This window comes from Scardinius erythrophthalmus (genome assembly GCF_964197995.2).
Source record: "Scardinius erythrophthalmus genome assembly, chromosome: 7".
In the NCBI taxonomy this organism is placed as follows: Eukaryota; Metazoa; Chordata; class Actinopteri; order Cypriniformes; family Leuciscidae; genus Scardinius; species Scardinius erythrophthalmus.
The window spans coordinates 45,919,437-45,935,429 of NC_138227.1; positions in this window are offsets into that span (position 1 = coordinate 45,919,437).

The window sequence follows — 15,993 nt, forward strand, 5'->3', positions numbered from 1 at the left end:
TATTTTTTTGCGTACGCCTTTTTTGGCTTTCGGGCGCATAGATATCATATAAAGGCTAGATGGCTCGTCCGCGCTGCTGGCCAATGGAGCTCGACATCCGCACACGGCGGCCATCTTACGACAGGGTGCTCGCTCACTCATAACATGGTGCATGTACTTTTAAATAACCATAACTTGCTCAATTTTCTACCGATTTTCAAACGGTTTGGTTTGTTATAAACGTCAGAGATGTAGCTATTATACTGCATACATATGAATAATTATGTTCAAAATGTTTAAGCATTCAGAATTATAGCCACGTTAATAACGTTTGTAAGAAACCAAACCGTTTGTAAATCCGTCCAGATTTCAGCGAGATAAGAGGATTTGTGTGCGTGCTGCTCACTCACCTTAATTCACAGAGCCCTGTCCTAAGATGGCCGCCGGTGATGCCGGAAGTGACTCCGCCTTGAGCCATCTAGCCTTTATATGATATCTATGTTCGGGCCAACGTACACTTTAAGTTTTATAAATGAGACCCCTGGTCTTATCCATATAAGGCTAGATGTCTTAAGGCGGAGTCTCGAACGGCATCACCGGCGGCCATCTTGTCACAGGGAAGCTTTCTGGCGAGCTCTGTGGTATCTGAATTAAGGTGAGTGATTAGCACGCACACAAATCCTCTTATCTCCCTGAAATCTTGACGGATTTACAAACGGTTTGGTTTCTTACTGTGACCGGAGCAGTATTTTTGGTGATGCAACTCTACACAGATAGCCTGACTACGCCACCTTGGGAATTACACCCAAGGAAATATAAAAAAGGAACCCAGGTTCGGTGGTGCAGAGAAAAGTCAGAGTCGTGTAATTCAGCAAACAAATAAATAACTTTATTTGTGAGGAAAATACTCTATTTGTATCTTTAAATAGTATAAATCACTGGCAAGTTTTATTGTAACAATGCTAAAAGAACATTCTTCCAGGTGTACATGATTCAGCAAATTATCACATCAGCAAACATCACAAACAAAAAGAAGAAACCAATAATTGTATCGTCTCCACCAAATAATAAAAAAAAGAATAAATAAGAAAAATTATATATAAGAACAAGGCTAAAGTTTACTTTGGGGGGGGGGGGGGGCAAACTAGCTATAAACAACTGTGCGCTCAACCATTTATGTGTGCACGGCAAACCAAATAAGTCGAGGTGCTCAACCCTGGTGCTCCAACCTCACAGCAAATGTGTTCACCCAAGGTGACTAGCCTCCCCTTTGGCGCACTCAGCCTTGACTCAAACAAAAAGAAACAAAAATAAGAAAAATTAGTGGGAACGATACAAATACAAAAATCACAACAATCACATCAAACAAAGAGAAAGGTTAACCAAAGCAATAATTAATAGTCTCAACAGGTGATCATTAGAGAGGCGCTGATATCATATGATGTAATGTAATTAGCTACACCCCACGGCCGACGGCCCAAATCACACCGGTTAAACCACCCTCAATAAGAACGCAACAAAGATAACCCAAACCATAAAATAAAAACAGAACCAAACACGGCAATAATTAAATTATAGAACGGTCCGTCCACAAAAAGATAAGGAAACTAATCGAGTCATGAAAAACAGCAGCACGACCTGAATTAATCGCGTTGTTCACGGGAGACTGCAAAACAAAACATAACACTTAGATCAGAGTCTAACGTTACTCCAAAGAATATAGAACATGTACTAAATCATACGTACCACATGAAAATCACACACACGCACCTCACGAACCACACATAATACTTTCACGACATCAGGATGCACTCATTGAATGTCCAGCTAAAACACAATAAACCTCGTTAAACTCAACTAACCCCATAAAACCCACTTCGCAACAACACTTAGACTACTAATCATACGTACCAGACGAGAATCATACACACATCACGTTATCACGAAGCCAGGGTACATTCACGAATGTCCAGCTTAACGCTTCCAATGAGCGCTTAACGCAACTCCAGGGCATTCTGCCAAACACGTTACAGGAATCCTTCAAAGATAAAAACACATTCTCTAAACACTTTGCAATTCCATGAAACAGTGTATGACCTCCGTCGCTTACCTTGACTCTAATGAAACCGGAAGAGGGGCGGGGATGACGAAGCCTACATCCTAGAGATCCCAGTCTACGCATTTAAATATACCGGTACTAATTACCTCATCCTCCCATTTCCATATAAGGTTAATGACGCAAAGAGAAACAGGGAAATCCCCTACTGCTACATTCCACCCCCCCCCTTCTTTTATCGGCGCCCCGACGATAAGTCAACAAATGTGAACATTAAAAACAGCTTTTACAACTCTTGCCACCAGGCTAGTGCCAGGGCCTAAAGTGGGCAGACAAAAATTAGACAGGAGCCACCATAGCGACATCATACTTAAAATCGTCTACAAAATTCAGAGAGCAATGGATAGGCATCATCGTACTCGAAGCATCTACGGAGAACAATGGGTAGGCATCATCGTACTCAAAGCAGTTACAGAGAACAATGGATAGGCATCATCGTACTCAAAACGTTTACGGAGAACAATGGATAGGCATCATCGTACTCAAAGCAGTTACAGAGAACAATGGATAGGCATCATCGTACTCAAAACATTTACGGAGAACAATGGATAGGCATCATCGTACTCAAAGCAGTTACAGAGAACAATGGATAGGCATCATCGTACTCAAAACATTAACGGAGAACAATGGGTAGGCATCATCGTACTCAAAGTTCAACATGCCCGCTGGTGCAACACGTTTCACCAGGTCCAGAAGACACATCCGAGCCAAAGAAAACTCGTGAAGACTCTCCCCCTCTTGCTGTTTCCTGTAAAAGATTTCCGGGTCTCCCCGCTCTGCATCTGAACGACATTTAATTTCATCCCTGGCCTCACCTTCCGCAGCCACACTGGTAGATGGCCTTGCTGCAGTATTGTCACAGAGGGCCGGAATAAAGTCCACTGACACAGTTGCCGTCGGCCCCTGGCACAAATGATCATTTTCAGCCTTCAGTTGTAGCACAGTGTCTCTAAGTCGTATCAATTCATCCTCCATGACTGTAAAACAGGACAAAACAAGAGAAAACAAAACTACACAGAAAACTCAGGGAAGATGTTCGTTCAGAAGGGACCTCTATTAGTCCAGGGCTTGGGCGTCACCTCAGAGTCAGAGTCGGCTGCTGTTTTTCAAAAAAAATAAAAATACACAAAGAAAACTAACTACAAAACAAAATGTGGGTCAATATAAGCTTACAGAATCCACGTCTCTGCTTTTACAGTGCAACCACCCTGCCGACTACGCCAGATTGTGACCGGAGCAGTATTTTTGGTGATGCAACTCTACACAGATAGCCTGACTACGCCACCTTGGGAATTACACCCAAGGAAATATAAAAAAGGAACCCAGGTTCGGTGGTGCAGAGAAAAGTCAGAGTCGTGTAATTCAGCAAACAAATAAATAACTTTATTTGTGAGGAAAATACTCTATTTGTATCTTTAAATAGTATAAATCACTGGCAAGTTTTATTGTAACAATGCTAAAAGAACATTCTTCCAGGTGTACATGATTCAGCAAATTATCACATCAGCAAACATCACAAACAAAAAGAAGAAACCAATAATTGTATCGTCTCCACCAAATAATAAAAAAAAGAATAAATAAGAAAAATTATATATAAGAACAAGGCTAAAGTTTACTTTGGGGGGGGGGGGCAAACTAGCTATAAACAACTGTGCGCTCAACCATTTATGTGTGCACGGCAAACCAAATAAGTCGAGGTGCTCAACCCTGGTGCTCCAACCTCACAGCAAATGTGTTCACCCAAGGTGACTAGCCTCCCCTTTGGCGCACTCAGCCTTGACTCAAACAAAAAGAAACAAAAATAAGAAAAATTAGTGGGAACGATACAAATACAAAAATCACAACAATCACATCAAACAAAGAGAAAGGTTAACCAAAGCAATAATTAATAGTCTCAACAGGTGATCATTAGAGAGGCGCTGATATCATATGATGTAATGTAATTAGCTACACCCCACGGCCGACGGCCCAAATCACACCGGTTAAACCACCCTCAATAAGAACGCAACAAAGATAACCCAAACCATAAAATAAAAACAGAACCAAACACGGCAATAATTAAATTATAGAACGGTCCGTCCACAAAAAGATAAGGAAACTAATCGAGTCATGAAAAACAGCAGCACGACCTGAATTAATCGCGTTGTTCACGGGAGACTGCAAAACAAAACATAACACTTAGATCAGAGTCTAACGTTACTCCAAAGAATATAGAACATGTACTAAATCATACGTACCACATGAAAATCACACACACGCACCTCACGAACCACACATAATACTTTCACGACATCAGGATGCACTCATTGAATGTCCAGCTAAAACACAATAAACCCCGTTAAACTCAACTAACCCCATAAAACCCACTTCGCAACAACACTTAGACTACTAATCATACGTACCAGACGAGAATCATACACACATCACGTTATCACGAAGCCAGGGTACATTCACGAATGTCCAGCTTAACGCTTCCAATGAGCGCTTAACGCAACTCCAGGGCATTCTGCCAAACACGTTACAGGAATCCTTCAAAGATAAAAACACATTCTCTAAACACTTTGCAATTCCATGAAACAGTGTATGACCTCCGTCGCTTACCTTGACTCTAATGAAACCGGAAGAGGGGCGGGGATGACGAAGCCTACATCCTAGAGATCCCAGTCTACGCATTTAAATATACCGGTACTAATTACCTCATCCTCCCATTTCCATATAAGGTTAATGACGCAAAGAGAAACAGGGAAATCCCCTACTGCTACATTACAAACGTTATTAACGTGGCTATAATTCTTGTATATGGAAGTCTATTGTTATAATTATTCATATGTATGCAGTGCAGGGCTCCAGACTAACTTTTTTCACCTCCGTCTTGGAACCGTCCTGAAGTGAATGTCAACCGTCCCAAAATAAACATGTATTTTCTGTACTTTGTTATTATCATCTATAGTTATTAGTCACATAATAAAAACACCATTAAAATGTTTATGATATATATTATTATATTTATTTAGCTCCATTCAAAGTAGTTATCTGTAAACAGGTAAAAAAAAAAAAACAGATTTAATAAAAAATAACAGGAGTTAAATGCTTTTTTGTATTCATGCAGAACAAATCTTCTTTTTTTTTTTTTTTTTTCTTTTTTTACATATACGAAAATTAAGAGAAAAATACATACAGCTCAAAACGTTTTTGAGTTGGTTGAGTTGGTTGGATTAAAAAATAACAATTAAATACCTATATCAAAAATATCATCATTATTCTTTCAAGCAGCAGACATATTTATTTGTATGAATTAAATATAATGAATCTATGGAGTCAATATAATGCCACATAGGTTTGCAAAAGAATAAAGTATTGCAAAAGAAAGTAAAGTTTTACAAAACAAAAATAAAGTATTGAGGAAAAAAAATATATTTTTTGCTCACAAAAATAAAAAATGGCAAAGGGGGAAAAAAGTATTGAGAAAAACAATTAAGTTTTGCAAACAAAAAAAAGATTTGCAAAATAATGTACTGCAAAAAGAAAGATATAATTAATTGCAAAAATGTTGCTTTTATTCTGCGTTTCAGTCAAGTGTGTGCTCGCAATACCGTTTTTCCTTTGCGCTTCACTTTTCTCTGCGTTTCTCTTCATGGCGCTATTTTAACCAGTCCCTCCAGTTTTTCACGATTCCGCGATCGCTGAATACAACGCAAAATCAACAAAATGTCGCATTTTTTTGCGATCCTGCATAATTCCTAATTTAACCGCAAAACAATCACAAAAATGAAAAAGACCTCACAAAACATTAAATTATAATCACCCAATTGAAATATCTCTAGTTTAATTAAAGTTTCAATGCATTTTTACGTGGATACAGATGTTGCGGGAAAAGGGGAAACTCCTTTTCCTCGATTTACTGAAGCCTATAATGTAAAACGCATTTTGCAGCTGCACAGCTAGCACAGTGAGTGTCTGGCTCACTCATTGGCTGTCCTGCGGCAACTGCACATCCAATGGCGCGGGCGCCTCTGAGGTGTGCGCCAATGAGCTAGCATCACGCCATTACACGTCAGAGCCCGCCAAGGGGGCGCGGCCTTAGCCTATATTATTCTTTTACTGTCTATGATATTAGTCCCCAAAAAACGCCATTTTAGCAGGTTTAACGACTGAAGCGACAACTTGCCAGGTTACTATAGTGCGGTCGGCTACGAAATACTCGTTCCCTACTCTCAGGGAACTGAGGTTATGATAGTAACCTAGTAGTTCCCTTTCGAACGGTCACTTCGTATTGCGTTGCTATACGCAGTGGGGACGCCATGCAAAACGCCGCACTGTAAGTAACTGGTTGCCTTCTGCAGTTCAGGACCCCTCAACTCAGGATTTACACACAGTTCTACAGTATAAATTACTACACCTGCTGTTAATATTTACATAGGTCAGGTAGAAAAATTGCCCATAGGTTGTTTTAAAAGTTAATTTGATGAGAATTTGATTAGACCAAAATAAACGCGCTTTATGCATTATGTTTCTGATTTGTGTCATGTATGACTGTTGTGCATCTGACATAATACTATTATGGTAAATGTGATGTCCTAATTATAAAATATAAAAATATATTTTTTTTACACATTTCTGGAAATTACCACCACAAATTTCCACCGTCATTTTGATCGTAAAAATCACATTAAAAAAATCGTGAAATCCTGAAGGGACTGTTTAACGTGGGGGTGGAGTCAAGAAACCCTGCGAAGTCACTTCATCAGCAGGAGACGCAGATCGCAACAGTTCAAGTCACCATGGCAGAGCAGAGGCATGCAGGTGGATTCCAGGTATGTACAGTTGATTGAAATCCCGGCCGGACATGTCCGGGAAAAAGCGGACGTATGGTCACCCTGTGGCGGATTTCGAGATTGCCCAAAATATCCGGGATTCGGCTTTTGCTTTCTACAGTCGCCAGTCATTCATTCATTCAAAAGCCGAATCCCGGACATTTTGGGCGGGAAAAAGAGGACGTATGGTCAGTGGTTCCCAAACTTTTAACAGGCATGTACCCCCTGAGACATTATAGATCTTCCGGAGTACCCCCAACACCACCAATTGTTAACAACAAGGTTTTTTTTTTTTATTAATATTTATTTTTATCAATTTTGTCGAGAATAGTGAATAGAATCATAAACATATGATACAAATCTTATCAAAAGTCAACATATGATACAAATGTGCTGAATATAATGATTTTAAACAGATATGCACCCAATCTCACACACAATAGGCCTACAACACATATCCAACATCTCATTAAAGCTATTGTTAACTTTTCACATACTGATAAGTATTGCTTTTCACATATGATAACATTGTATATTTTCTTAACTTCTCTGCTGTAAAATAATAATAAAAAAGAGAACATATTAACAATAGTAAACTAAATAATAAACAGTAAACTAAATTGTAGTAAACCACACAGAATAGTCCTACCACCTCTCCATCCACATCACCAGTTTAATCAATGTGAGGGATGTGCCTGGATGTTCTTACATAATGCTGCGATGTTAGGCCGAATTGGGGACAGTTTCAGTCTTAGATCATTTTCCACAAACAGTCTGTACCTATACTTGGTCTTAAGGCAGACCAAAGCTGAGAATCTAGTCTCACATAAATACGTTGTAGCAAATGGCATCAACGTCTTAATCGCTCGGTTTGCCAGGTCCGGATACTCTGCCCGCAAACTAATCCAGAAATCTGTCAGTGTCTTCTGACCGAACTGGATTCTGACCGACCCGTTCGTGGATATTTCAATGAGGCTCTCTCTCGAGCATAGGAAGCTGGCATGTGTTGGGTGGCGAAAAAGGATTACGAATCCAACACCTTGGCGACTTGGTAGCACAATTACGCAAATACAGTGAGGAAAATAAGTATTTGAACACCCTGCTATTTTGCAAGTTCTCCCACTTGGAAATCATGGAGGGGTCTGAAATTGTCATCGTAGGTGCATGAGACATAATCTAAGAAAAAACAAAAAAAACAAGAAATCACAATATATGATTTTTTAACTATTTATTTGTATGATACAGCTGCAAATAAGTATTTGAACACCTGTTTATCAGCTAGAATTCTGACCCTCAAAGACCTGTTAGTCTGCCTTTAAAATGTCCACCTCCACTCCATTTATTATCCTAAATTAGATGCACCTGTTTGAGGTCGTTAGCTGCATAAAGACACCTGTCCACCCCATACAATCAGTAAGAATCCAACTACTAACATGGCCAAGACCAAAGAGCTGTCCAAAGACACTGTCCAAAATCACAAGGGCTATGGGGAAATTGCCAAGCAGCTTGGTGAAAAAAGGTCCACTGTTGGAGCAATCATTAGAAAATGGAAGAAGCTAAACATGACTGTCAATCTCCCTCGGACTGGGGCTCCATGCAAGATCTCACCTCGTGGGGTCTCAATGATCCTAAGAAAGGTGAGAAATCAGCCCAGAACTACACGGGAGGAGCTGGTCAATGACCTGAAAAGAGCTGGGACCACCGTTTCCAAGGTTACTGTTGGTAATACACTAAGACGTCATGGTTTGAAATCATGCATGGCACGGAAGGTTCCCCTGCTTAAACCAGCACATGTCAAGGCCCGTCTTAAAGGGGGGGTACAATGGTGTTTCATGTATTCAGAGTTGTTTACAGTGTTAAAGAGATGGATTCTCATGCTAAACATGGGCAAAGTTTAAAAAAAATATTTTGGACGAATAACAGAGAATTTCTGTGCCGAAAATCTTACTTCCGAGTTGGTACAAGTTTCGGCTGTTTTTTTTCGATCGTGGATCTAATGACGTAGATCAGAGTGGAACTCCTTATATGAGCATTTCTCTCGGAAAAGCTCGCCCGCGCACACGTCGACCAGAGGAGAGCGAGATCGCGCACATCAACGCGCTTCAACAGGAAATCATCGGCAGCGCTGCATAGGATTTGTTCAAGAATGTCTCCAAAAAAGTGTGTTTTTGGATGTGAGGGAAAGCTTACCGTGTTTAGCTTTCCAAAGAACCCAGTGTTACTGGAACAGTGGATGCAGTTTGTTTTTCCGGGGCAGCAACGGAGTGTACCAAGTGTGTTGTGTGTTCTGGTCATTTCAGTGACGAATGTTTTATTAACAATGCCCAGGTCGACGCTGGATTTGCAATTCGTTTGTTATTAAAACGTGGAGCAGTCCCAGTGATAAAAGACCCCATTCATGTAAGTACAACTGGATCAGATTTCTGTCTTTTGCTGGAAATCAAGCACTACCGCTTGACTCTATAGCTCCGCCTCCAGGACCTCGGCTTTTTCCGGAGAGAATCGGAAAGCTGTATTTTTCTTTTATAAATATAATAAAACTAAACACTTTTTGGAGATATTAAAGATGCACTACTACTCTATAGGTACTCAAGATTAACATGAGATTAGGTGAAACTGTGCATGTTATGTACCCTTTAAGTTTGCCAATGACAATTTGGATGATCCAGAGGAGTCATGGGAGAAAGTCATGTCGTCAGATGAGACCAAAATAGAACTTTTTGGTCATAATTCCACTAAACGTGTTTGGAGGAAGAAGAATGATGAGTACCATCCCAAGAACACCATCCCTACTGTGAAGCATGGGGGTGGTAGCATCATGCTTTGGGGGTGTTTTTCTGCACATGGGACAGGGCGACTGCACTGTATTAAGGAGAGGATGACCGGGGCCATGTATTGCGAGATTTTGGGGAACAACCTCCTTCCCTCAGTTAGAGCATTGAAGATGGGTCGAGGCTGGGTCTTCCAACATGACAATGACCCGAAGCACACAGCCAGGATAACCAAGGAGTGGCTCTGTAAGAAGCATATCAAGGTTCTGGCGTGGCCTAGCCAGTCTCCAGACCTAAACCCAATAGAGAATCTTTGGAGGGAGCTCAAACTCCGTGTTTCTCAGCGACAGCCCAGAAACCTGACTGATCTAGAGAAGATCTGTGTGGAGGAGTGGGCCAAAATCCCTCCTGCAGTGTGTGCAAACCTGGTGAAAAACTACAGGAAACGTTTGACCTCTGTAATTGCAAACAAAGGCTACTGTACCAAATATTAACAATGATTTTCTCAGGTGTTCAAATACTTATTTGCAGCTGTATCATACAAATAAATAGTTAAAAAATCATACATTGTGATTTCTGGATTTTTTTTTTTTTAGATTGTCTCTCACAGTGGACATGCACCTACTATGACAATTTCAGACCCCTCCATGATTTCTAAGTGGGAGAACTTGCAAAATAGCAGGGTGTTCAAATACTTATTTTCCTCACGGTATATTGCGTAATTGTGCTACCAAGTCACCAAGGTGTTTCCGTATGTCACATCTGACACTGTCGGCAAGCCGTAGTTCGTTTTCACACAGAAAATCCTGCAGTGATGGGAATGCGCCAATGTCGTTGTCTTTGACACAGTCAGACCAGAAGTTCATCTTTTTAATGGTGGCCTCTACCTTGTCTCACACATCGAATATTGTCACAGAGCGACCTTGCAGCCCGAGATTGAGCTCATTTAGACGACCAAAGATATCTCCCAAATAGGCCAGTCTTGTGAGCCACTCATCGTCATGCAACCTATCTGACAAGCGAAAAGGATTGTCGATGAAAAGCAGTTTCATCTGGAGCCACTGCTTGTACACGGGTGACCACTCCGCTGTGCCTCCACGTCATTGCTTTGGCACCATCTGTGCATATACCAACACATTTAGTCCAGGTTATTCCATGTAATCGTATGAAACTGTCTATGAGTCCAAAAATATCCTGCCCCGTTGTCCTCGTCGGTAACGGTTTGCAAAAGAGGATGTCCTCATGGATTGACCCTCCATATATGTACCTGACGTACACCAACAACTGAGCCAGGCCTGCTACATCTGTTGACTCATCTAGCTGTAATGCATAGAATTCACTGGCATGTATGCGACATAGTAACTGTCTCAAAACGTCTGCTGACATATCACTGATCCGTCGGGACACGGTATTGTCTGATGAAGGCATTTTCTGGAAAGTATGTTTAGCCTTTTCCCCCAACATTTTCTCAGCCATGTCCATAGCAGCAGGGACAATCAGTTCCTCCACAATAGTATGAGGCTTGCCTGCCTTAGCCACTCTGTAACTGACCATGTAAGACGCTCCTACTACTGCCTTATTTACAGCATCTGGCGCGATCAGACATTTCTTGGTGTTAGAAAGCAGTCTCAATTGTCGCTCAAAAAACTCCCGTGGCTTATTTTTCAAATTGCCATGTTTCGTTTCTAAATGTCTTTGTAAGAGTGAAGGCTTCAACGAGTTATTAGACAGAACCTGCGCACATATGACACACTGTGGCTGAGGGAAATTCGCATTGCCTGTGTATGTGAAGCCCAGAGTTATATAATCTTCGTTATATCTTCTTATCTTTGAGTGTGCCTCCCTACCATCTTCTTGTTGTCTCGAGGGAAGAGTCTGTGTCTCCCCGTCTCCATCACTGTCCATGTTAATGGTTTGGCTAGCATCAGGCCTCTCGTCAGAGTTAGGATTTGCTATGATAGTGTCTTGACCTGAGAAGCTTGTCCCGACAGCAGGTGACTCCTTTGAAGTTTCTGTTGTCGTTCTGGGTATGGCCTGAACCCGTTTCAGCCATTTATCCATTGATTGAAATCATTTTTTTATCAAATAGACATAACTGAGATGATTGCTGACAGGATTTTTTTTTTCATTTGCGCGCGACATTTGCGCGTTTATTATGACGTAGAGCTGTAATCAGCACTGCAGCAGGCTGCAAAGATCATCATAAAAGGTCTACTTTTACCCTCTGTCTCCACTCTCGAATATTTTGTTAATGCGAAGAAAATACGTTTTTAATGTGCAGTGCAAATGTGGAAGTTAAGTTACCACCGTGGGACAGAGAAAACGTTTGAAAAGGCATATGACTTAGATCTTTTTTCGCGTACCCCCTGAAATCAGTCCACGTACCCCAGTTTGACAACCGTTACCCTAGGTAATACTAATTGCATTAAGTTAAACAAAAACAAAAAACAATGCACATTTTAATGTTAATGAAATAAAGGGAAACAATCAACTGTGCATACCTGGAATCCACCTGCATGCCTCTGCTCTGCCATGGTGACTTGAACTGTTGCGATCTGCGTCTCCTGCTGATGACGTGACTTCAAGGGGTTTCTTGACTCCACCCCCACGTTAAAACAGCGCCATGATAAGAAACGCAGAAAAGTGAAGCGCAAAAGAAAAATGGTATTGCGAGCACACACTTAACTGAAACGCAGAATAAAAGCAGCGTTGCAAATAACTTAGTAGGTGTGAGCATGGAAAATATGTTGCAGAGAAAAAATAGGATAACAGCTGTCATTGATTTTTGCAGTTAATTATATCTTTGTTTTCGCAGTACTTTATTTTATTTTGCAAATCTTAATTTTTCTTTGCAAAAATTATTTTTTTCTCAATACTTTTTTCCCCCTTTGCCATTCTTTATTTTTGTGAGCAAAACATTTTTTTTTTTTGCTCAATACTTTATTTTTGTGAGCAAAACTTTATTTTCTTTTGCAATACTTTATTCTTTTGCAAAACTATGTGGCATTATATTGACTCCATATGAATCCTTATTAAAGCTATTAACGAGCAGTGAATGCTTTTCTCTTTTTATTTTGTTTGTTTGATCAATATTAAGGACACAGGCCGCATTAGGTTTATTACCCACTGTCACTTTAATGCCTGGTTCAGATTACACAATTTTTTTGTCTGTTACGATAGTCACTGTGTCAGATTAAACGATTTTGACTCCTAAAAATCTTGTCATGTCGTGGACATCGCGAGCCGTCTCACACACTCATTCACTCGCACATATACACACGCTCACTCACATAGCCTACACGCACTCACTCACACACACACACGCTCACTCACTCGCACATACACACTCACTCACTCACTCGCACACACACACACACACACACACACTCACTTTCGCACACACACACAGTCACACACTCGCTCACTCATTCGCGAACACAGACTCTCACTCACTCTACCTCACTCACTCGCGCGCTGTTGTCGTGGAGGACCGTTAAAAAATTAAACATTCTAGTCTTTCTGTCGTGATGTCATGAAGCATCGCAGACGCGACGTAGGTTGTCGCCCACTATGACACACTATACGAGATGAAACGATCGAATCTTGCGTCCCGATGCCCGTTGTCGTTTGCGAATCCCCACGACACCCTACGTCAAACGGATTGTGCCAAAATCGGGATAAAATCGTGTAATCTGAACCAGGCATAAGACATCAGATCATGTCCAATGACATGCGGATCCAATTGCACTGATGCACATCCAATACACTCAAAACTGTTTCACTAGTTCACACTTACAAATAAGTCAGATAGAAATAGATGCGTATTTGGCGTGCTGTCCGAGGAGAGGGCTCCGGGCTCGGTATTCGGCCCGAACCCAGAGTACTCCCCCCGTATTCCTGGCTGTAAAAGATTGAGCCAAGAGTGAGGAGTCGGGGTGGTGGAGGGATGCTGGAAAACTGTCACGGAGTATTAGGTGAGTTGACAGAGTGGATATATATACTTCTTGTCATGCTGATTAGGGTAGACATAATTGTTTGATGACGAGTAGATTGGATTGATTATTTGAATGTGCTCCTCCCGAACTTTGTTTATAAAACATCATTTAATACTCTCCAAAACGGACATTTCGAATTCGACATAATGTTGTGTGTATTTCTCCATTCAGACACGAAAGAGAGCTCAATTCAGTACTCGCACGCTGTATAGGTGTCTATGTGCATGGCTGCACGCTTCGGGTCGGGTGTGTGCGCACAGAAAACTGTACCGAATAGAGCTCTTTTTTTGCGCCGTCACTCTTATTCAGATCTATATGTCGCATATATAGCATCTATACTAGGCGCATCTCGCCAGTAAAGCCGGTTCCTTGATAAGTAGTAAATCGCCATCTCCTGTCTTCAGATGGAGCGGCATTTACTACACAGAGCCGTAGTTAACTGACAAGCTGAGCCATATTGTATTAATTATCGCAGCCGATGCGTCCACAATAATTAATGCGATATGGCTCAGCTTGTCAGTGAACTACGGCTGTAGTAAATGTGTAGTAAATGCCGCTCCATCTGAAGACAGGTGATGGCGATTTACTACTAATCAAGGAACTGGCTTTACTGGCGAGATGCGCCTAACAATGTCATGCGATATATCGCCCAGCCCTACTATGTCTGCTCTACTCATTCTCCCAGTCGTTTACATTTTTTAACGTTTTATGACACATGCAGCGCATGTCAACCCGTGTGCCGCTGGGTAGATCAGCACGTTACAGTACAAATGTGCACATCTACCACAAACGCAGGACATCCGTTCTGACTGGATCGCTTCACAAATCGTCACTATCTAACATTTTTGTCTAGTTTTTATTCGTTGACGAAAATGTCAATAGATTTTCGTCATAGTTTTTGTCATTCAAAACTAGTTTTTATTTAGTTATCGTCTCATTTTCGTCTGTGAAAATAAGCCATGTGATAGATGTACCGCGAAACAAGTGTCCGGGTGAGTAGTCTAGTAACAGCATGAGAAGACGCGCTCCGTTGTAGTCAGCACTTGGTCGGTTAATTTTGGCATTTTCTAAGTAAGTTAACGTTACCCTAATAGGCTAGTAATAAATGAACACGCATACAAAAATGTCTTTCGTCCTGAAGGCGTCCTGGAGAATATTTCTGTTCGTCCTAAACACATTTTCTATCATCCCCAGGACGATAGGACGCCGTTAGTCTCGAGCCCTGCAGTGTCTTAACTATATCTCTGACGTTTATAACAAACCAAACCATTTGAAAATCGGTTAAAAATGTAGCAAGTTATGGTTATTTAAAAGTACATGCACCATTAAAACACAATGTTACGAGTGAGCGAGCTCCCTGTGGCAAGATGGCCGCCGTGTGTGGACGTCGACCTCCATTGGCCAGCAGCGCAGACGAGACATCTAGCCTTTATTATATGATATCTATGGTTATCATCACGATAATCCATGTCCAAGAGTCCATTTCTGAGACTGAGAGGGTTCTAAGGGAAAATTAATTGGAATTGAAAAAAATACAGGTTGAAGAGCAAGAAAAGGCAGCACAACAGACTCAAAAGCAGATGAGTGACATGATGCAACTAATGCAGCAACAGCAAATGCAGGCTATGCTACTTCAGCAACAGCAAGGGCAAGCGTTACTTAGCCTCATTGAAAGTTTGTCAAAGAAATTATTATTTTATTCTTTTGCAAATTAAAAACATTCCAATGTATAAATCCTTCTATTAATATTGAAATATAAATCTGTCAACATTAAATTGTTAGTAGCCTATACTTTATGTATATTGTTATTATAAAATGTTTCGTTCTTTTTAAATACAATTTTGTTTTTATATTGTGTGTTTGTATACTGTTATATTTATTTGTATTTATTTATTTATACATAGGCCTGTATAGCACAGTGTAGTTGTGCATGTATGCGTTACCTCATGAAAAATAGTCACGAATGTGTGGAGGATCCAAGTTTAAAAACTGCGATGTCTGATTACCCAACCCGGTATCACCATAGACATTATGTTTATTGCCTACAGTGAGACCTGTCCAGTTATGCACTTGCGACCCTTCAAATGTCACAGAATCCGCTGGCAGAGCAATCATTTTGGTTTGCATAAATGGTATGAATTATGGTTTATATTTTTAAATTATTCTTGTCCCTTTGTGTGTTACTATGCTCTACGTTTTGATTTTAGGTCGGTATGATTTGCACTTGCCAAACTTGCTTGTTGTCTGGCACATTGGACACCTGACATGAGCGACCCAATAAGCAGTGGGTATTGTCCAGCATCTGTGAATGCTGACAC